The 7,568-nt window shown below is 40.2% G+C and overlaps 1 non-coding gene across 1 annotated transcript; it reads right to left on the reverse strand.

Moving 5' to 3' along the window:
• Window positions 1-7,457: 7,457 nt before the first annotated feature.
• Window positions 7,458-7,568, reverse strand: LOC111524942. Its single transcript, XR_002725914.1, has one exon. It is a non-coding gene; the product is annotated as a U6 spliceosomal RNA (small nuclear RNA).

Consider the following 7,568-nt stretch of genomic DNA (forward strand, 5'->3'; position numbering starts at 1 on the left):
GCAGTTTTTCATGTGTCTGTCAGCTGTATGAATGTCTTCTTTTGGGAACCGTCTGTTCATATCCTTTGCCCACTTTTTGATGGGGTTGTTTTTTTCTTGTAAATTTGTTTGAGTTCTTTGTAGGTTCTGGATATTAGCCCTTTGTCAGATGAGTAGATTGCAAAAATTTTCTCCCATTCTGTAGGTTGCCTGTTCACTCTAATGGTAGCTTCTTTTGCTATGCAGTAGCTCTTTAGTTTAATTAGATCCCATTTTCAATTTTGGCTTTTGTTGCCATTGCTTTTGGTGTTTTAGACATGAAGTCCTTGCCCATGCCTATGTCCTGAATGGTATTACCCAGGTTTTCTTCTAGGATTTTTATTGTTTTAGGTCTAACATTTAAGTCTCTAATCCATCTTGAATTACTTTTCATATAAGGAGTAAGGAAAGGATCCAGTTTCAGCTTTCTACTTATGGCCAGCCAATTTTCCCAGCACCATTTATTAAATAGGGAATCCTTTCCCCATTTCTTGTTTTTGTCAGGTTTGTCAAAGATCAGATGGCTGTAGATGTGTGGTATTTCTGGGGGCTCTGTTCTGTTCCATTGGTCTATATCTCTGTTTTGGTACCAGTACCATGCTGTTTTGGTTACTGTAGCCTTGTAGTATAGTTTGAAGTCAGGTAGCACGATGCCTCCAGTTTGTTCTTTTGGCTTAGGATTGTCTTGGCAATGCGGGCTCTTTTTTTGTTCCATATGAACTTTAAAGCAGTTTTTTCTAATTCTGTGAAGAAAGTCATTGGTAGCTTAATGGGGATGGCATCGAATCTATAAATTACCTTGGGCAGTATGGCCATTTTCATGATATTGATTCTTCCTATCCATGAGCATGGTATGTTCTTCCACTTGTTTGTGTCCTCTTTTATTTCACTGAGCAGTGGTTTGTAGTTCTCCTTGAAGAGGTCCTTCACATCCCTTGTAAGTTGGATTCCTAGGTATTTTATTCTCTTTGAAGCTATTATGAATGGGAGTTCATTCATGATTTGGCTCTCTGTTTGTCTGTTACTGGTGTATAAGAATGCTTGTGATTTTTGCACACTGATTTTGTATCCTGAGACTTTGCTGAAGTTGCTTATCAGCTTAAGGAGATTTTGGGCGGAGACAATGGGTTTTCTAAACATACAATCATGTGATCTGCAAACAGGGACAATTTGACTTCTTCTTTTCCTAACTGAATACCCTTTATTACTTTCTGTTGCCTGATTGCCCTAGCCAGAACTTCCAACACTATGTTGAATAGGAGTGGTGACAGAGGGCATCCCTGTCTTGTGCCAGTTTTCAAAGAGAATGCTTCCAGTTTTTGCCCATTCAGTATGATATTGGCTGTGGGTTTGTCATAAATAGCTCTTATTATTTTGAAATACTTTCCATCAATACCGAATTTACTGAGAGTTTTCAGCATGAAGGGCTGTTGAATTTTGTCAAAGGCCTTTTCTGCATCTATTGAGATAATCATGTTGTTCTTGTCTTTGGTTCTGTTGATATGCTGGATTACGTTTATTGATTTGCATATGTTGAACCAGCCTTGCATCCCAGGGATGAAACCCACTTGATCATGATGGATAAGCTTTTTGATGTGCTGATGGATTCGGTTTGCCAGTATTTTACTGAGGATTTTTGCATCGATGTTCATCAGGGATATTGGTCTAAAATTCTCTTTTTTTGTTGTATCTCTGGCAGGCTTTGATATCAGGATGATGTTGGCCTCATAAAATGAGTTAGGGAGGATTCCCTCTTTTTCTATTGATTGGAATAGTTTCAGAAGGAATGGTACCAGCTCCTCCTTATACCTCTGGTAGAATTCGGCTGTGCATCTGTCTGGTCCTGGACTTTTTTTGGTTGGTAGGCTATTAATTATTGCCTCAATTTCAGAGCCTGCTATTGGCCTCTTCAGGGATTCAATTTCTTCCTGGTTTAGTCTTGGGATAGTGTAAGCGTCCAGGAAATTATCCATTTCTTCTAGGTTTTCTAGTTTATTTGCATAGAGGTGTTTATAGTTTGTATTTCTGTGAGGTCGGTGGTGATATCCCCTTTATCATTTTTTATTGCGTCTATTTGATTCTTCTCTCTTTTCTTCTTTATTAGTCTTGCTAGCGGTCTATTTTGTTGATCTTTTCCAAAAACCAGTTCCTGGATTCATTGATTTTTTGGAGGGATTTTGTGTGTCTATCTCCTTCAGTTCTGCTCTGATCTTAGTTATTTCTTGCCTTCTGCTGGCTTTTGAATGTGTTTGCTCTTGCTTCTCTAGTTCTTTTAATTGTGATGTTAGGGTGTCAATTTTAGATCTTTCTTGTTTTCTCTTGTGGGCATTTAGTGCTATAAATTTCCCTCTACACACTGATTTAAATGTGTCCCAGAGATTATTGTATGTTGTATCTTTGTTCTCATTGGTTTCAAAGAACATCTTTATTTCTGCCTTCATTTCGTTATGTACCCAGTAGTCATTGAGGAGCAGGTTGTTCAGTTTCCATGTAGTTGAGCGGTTTTGATTGAGTTTCTTAGTCCTGAGTTCTAGTTTGATTGCACTGTGGTCTGAGAGACAGCTGGTTATAATTTCTGTTCTTTTACATTTGCTGAGGAGTACTTTACTTCCAACTATGTGGTCAATTTTGGAATAAGTGTGATGTGGTGCTGAGAAGAATGTATATTCTATTGATTTGGGGTGGAGAGTTCTGTAGATGTCTATTAGGTCCCCTTGGTGCAGAGTTGAGTTCAATTCCTGGATATCTTTGATACGTTTCTGTCTCGTTGATCTGTCTAATGTTGACAGTGGAGTGTTAAAATCTCCCATTATTATTGTATGGGAGTCTAAGTCTCTTTGTAAGTCTCTAAGGACTTGCTTTATGAATCTAGGTGCTCCTGTATTGGGTGCATACATATTTAGGATAGTTAGCTCTTCCTGATGAATTGATCCCTTTACCATTATGTAATGGTCTTCTTTGTCTCTTTTGATGTTTGATGGTTTAAAGTCTGTTTTATCAGAGATTAGGATTGCAACCCCTGCTTTTTTTTTGTTTTCCATTTGCTTGGTAGATTTTCTTCCATCCCTTCATTTTGAGCCTATGTGTGTCTCTGCATGTGAGATGGGTCTCCTGAATACAGCAAACTGATGGGTCTTGACTCTTCATCCAATTTGCCAGTCTGTGTCTTTTAATTGGACCATTTAGTCCATTTACATTTAAGGTTAATATTGTTATGTGTGAACTTGATCCTGTCATTATGATATTAGCTGGTTATTTTGCTTGTTGGTTGATGCAGTTTCTTCCTAGCATCGATGGACTTTACATTTTGGCATGTTTTTGCAATGGCTTGTACTGGTTGTTCCTTTCCATGTTTAGTGCTTCCCTCAGGATCTCTTTTAGGGCAGGCCTGGTGGTGACAAAATCTCTAAGCATTTTCTCGTCTGTAAAGGATTTTATTTCTCCTTCACTTATGAAACTTAGTTTGGCTGCATATGAAATTCTGGGTTGAAAATTCTCTTCTTTAAGAATATTGGATATTGGCCCCCCTCTCTTCTGGCTTGGAGAGTTTCTGCCAAGAGATCTGCTGTTAGTCTGATGGGCTTCCCTTTGTGGGTAACCTGACTGTTCTCTCTGGCTGCCCTTAATATTTTTTCGTTCATTTCAATTTTGGTGAATCTGACAATTATGTGTCTTGGAGTTGCTCTTCTCGGGGAGCATCTTTGTGGTGTTCTCTCTATTTCCTGAATTTGAATGTTGACCTGCCTTACTAAATTGGAAAAGTTCTCCTGGATGATATCCTGCAGAGTGTTTTCCAACTTGGTTCCATTTTCTCCGTCACTTTCAGGCACACCAATCAGACGTAGATTTGGTCTTTTCACATAATACCATATTTCTTGGAGGCTTTGTTCATTTCTTTCTACTCTTTTTTCTCTACACTTCTCTTCTCGCTTCATTTCATTCATTTGATCTTCAGTCACTGATACTCTTTCTTCTTGTTGATTGAGTTGGTTACTGAAGCTTGTGCATTTGTCACGTAGTCCTCGTGTCATGGTTTTCATCTCTATCAGTTCTTTTAAAGTGTCTGCATTGATTATTCTAGTTATTCATTCATCCATTCTTTTTTCAAGGTTTTTAGTTTCTTTGCGCTGGTTACGTAGTTTCTTCTTTAGCTCTGAGAAGTCTTATTGACTGAAGCCTTCTTCTCTCAACTCATCAGATTCATTCTCCATCCAGCTTTTTTCCGTTGCTGGCAATGAGCTGCGTTCCTTTGGAGGGGGAGATGCGCTCTGATTTTTTGAATTTCCAGTTTTTCTGCACTGCTTTTTCCCCATCTTTGTGGTTTTATCTGCCTTTGGTCTTTGATGATGGTGACATACTGATGGGGTTTTGGTGTGGGTGTCCTTTCTGTTTGTTAGTTTTCCTTCTAAGAGTCATGACCTTCAGCTGCAGGTCTGTTGGAGTTTGCTTGAGGTCCACTCCAGACCCTGTTTGCCTGGGTATCAGCAGCGGAGGCTGCAGAATATAGAATACTGCTGAATAGTGAGTGTTGCTGTCTGATTCTTGCTCTGGAAGCTTCGTCTCAGGGGTGTACCCAGCTGTGTGAGGTGTGAGGTGTTGGTCTGCACCTAGTGGGGGATGTCTCCCAGTTAGGCTATTCAGGGGTCAGGGACCCACTTGAGCAGGCATTCTGTCCATTCTCAGATCTCAACCTCTGTGCTAGGAGAACCACTGCTTCTTCAAATCTGTCAGAGAGGGACTTTTACATCGCAGAGGTTTCTGCTGCTTTTTGTTTAGCTATGCCCTGTCCCCAGAGGTGGAGTCTACAGAGGCAGGCAGGCCTCCTTGAGCTGCAGTGGGCTCCACCCAATTCGAGCTTCCTGGCAGCTTCTTCCTGGATGTCATCTTCTTCCCATATAAGGCTGTTTCATCTACAGTGAAAATCGGTTTAGTGGGTTCATCTTTATTGATTATTATGCTAGATCTTCTGGATAGCTTGCTACAGCTTCTCCATCAGCACTTGCTGCTTCACCTTGCACTTTGACATGATAGAGACAGCTTTTTTCCTTAAGCCTCATGAACCACCACTGCCTAGCTTCAAACTTTCTTCTGCAGCTTTCCAACCTCTCTTAGCCTTTATAGAACTGAAGAGAGTTAAGGCCTTCCTCTGGATTAGGTTTTGGCTTAAGGGAATGTTGTGATGAGTTTGATCTTCTGTCCAGACCACTCAAACTTTCCCCGCATCAACAACAAAGCTGTTTTGCTATTTTTTTTTTTTAATCGTTCATGTGTTCACTGGAGTAACACTTCTAATTTCCTTCAAGAAGTTTTCCTTTGCATTCACAACTTGGCTAACTGATGCAAGAGGCTTAGCTTTTGGCCTATCTCAGCTTTTGACATGCCTCCTTCCTCATTAAGCTTAACTGTTTCTAGCTTTTAAAGTAAGAGATGTATGACTCCTCCTTTCGTTGGAACACTTAGAGGCCACTGTAGGGTTATTAATTGGCCTAATTTCAATATCATTGTGTAGCAGGAAACAAGGATGCCTGAGGAAATGGAGAGAGACAGAGAATCGGCCACTCAATGGAGCAGTCAGAAATACTACTTTTTACTGTAATAAAGTGAAACACAATAAAATGAGGTATGCCTGTATTTAAACAATACTTTGATATCTAATCTGAAAACATATTATATCCCTGAATTCATAGGGCATAGCACAGTGCCTGGAACACAAAAAGCACTTAATAAATGTTTCTTAGATAAATGAATAATTGTTCAAAGTTAGTTTCTTTTCTCCTTTATACTCTCCCCAACTTCCTCTAAGTAAAAATTACAACTTTTTGTTTTAATGCTTAGGTGTTACTCCTTTCAAAAGTCAAAATTACAACAAATTTAGTTTGAAGATCTTAACTGGCTTTTCGTGTGCGTGTGATTCATTCTGTAAAACCAAACTTCTTTGCTCCAGTGAGCTGAGCAAAGGAGTTTGGCTTTATAGAGAGAAATAAGCTGAGGAGCCTGGGCATGGTGGCTCACACCTGTAATTCCAGCACTTTGGGAGGCCAAGGAGGGTGGTCAGGAGTTTGAGATCAGCCAGGTCAACTTGGCAAAACCCTATCTGTACTAAAGACACAAAAATTAGATGGGCATGTGCCTGTAATCCCAGCTGCTTGGGAGGCTGAAGCAGGAGAAGCACTTGAACTTGAGAAGTGGAGGCTGCAGTGAGTTGAGATCGTGCACTCTAGCCTGAGCGACAGAGTGATATTCTCTCTCCAAAAGAAAAGAAAAGAAAAGAAAAGAAAAGAAAAGGGCTGAGGAAAGCAGAAACAGAATGAAAAAAAAAACAAAAACCAGATTGGTCATTTCAAAGCTACTTTCCCTGTAAAGGTTAAAGCAGAAGGGACTTTTTCAAGCCAGATAAAACTGGACTATTTGGGGATTTGCCTATTAACTCCTGCTATCTTGAAGTGTCACATAAACAACTTAGCTTCAGTTTGTTGGTATGGAACTTCAGGACAAGTAACTCCATTTTGATTTGGTCTGTTGAGCCTAAAGAGATATAATTGTATTGAACAATTCCCCTCTTTTTGTCAGGGTTTCTCATAGGTGACAGTGTGACCAAGACTTAGGGCATCAATACAATCCAACAGTCACCATCATTTTGGGGTGTGCTCTCCATACATCATTCATGGGTTACATTGTCTTCCTTATCATGTATTTCTTTAAGTTTTCTTCATTCCAGCCCAAAAGACCATTTAGCATTCAGCAGATGGCTGCATGTAGATATTTAAGACTTTTTGAGAGGATACTGTGTACCAGGAAGACTAATATTGTGACCATCAGGAGGGTAATACCAAAAATTTGGAGTATGCTTCTTACCCAGGGTCTCCATGAACTAAAGCAACTAAAATCAAACATATCTAAGAAAGAGCTAGATGATGAGTCTGCCTGTTTTAACCAAGTAGATGTTAATTTTTAATAACTGAGTCACTACAATACTTGACATGTTTACCTATGTGCAACAAGAAGTATCAGCAACTACACAGACTCCTTCCTGTTCAGCTAGTAGGTAATCTAGCATCCCATGACTGGGATAAATTAAGGCAGGAAGTGAGAACAAGTGGATCTAGAAGTCTTTTTTACAATAATATGGAATGCGGCCGGGCACGGTGGCTCAAGCCTGTAATCCCAGCACTTTGGGAGGCCGAGACGGGCGGATCATGAGGTCAGGAGATCGAGACCATCCTGGCTAACACGTGAAACCCCGTCTCTACTAAAAATACAAAAACTAGCTGGGCGAGGTGGCGGGCGCCTGTAGTCTCAGCTACTCGGGAGGCTGAGGCAGGAGAATGGCGTAAACCCGGGAGGCGGAGCTTGCAGTGAGCTGAGATCCGGCCACTGCACTCCAGTCTGGGCGACAGAGCAAGACTCCACCTAAAAAAAAAACAAAAACAAAACAAAACAATAATATGGAATGCTTCATGAATTTGCATGTCATCCTTATGCAGGGGCCATTCTAATCTTCTCTGTATCGTTCTAATTGTTTTAGTATATGTGCTACTGAAGCTGAGCAC

The sequence above is a fragment of the Piliocolobus tephrosceles genome, chromosome 3 (genome assembly GCF_002776525.5).
Source record: "Piliocolobus tephrosceles isolate RC106 chromosome 3, ASM277652v3, whole genome shotgun sequence".
In the NCBI taxonomy this organism is placed as follows: Eukaryota; Metazoa; Chordata; class Mammalia; order Primates; family Cercopithecidae; genus Piliocolobus; species Piliocolobus tephrosceles.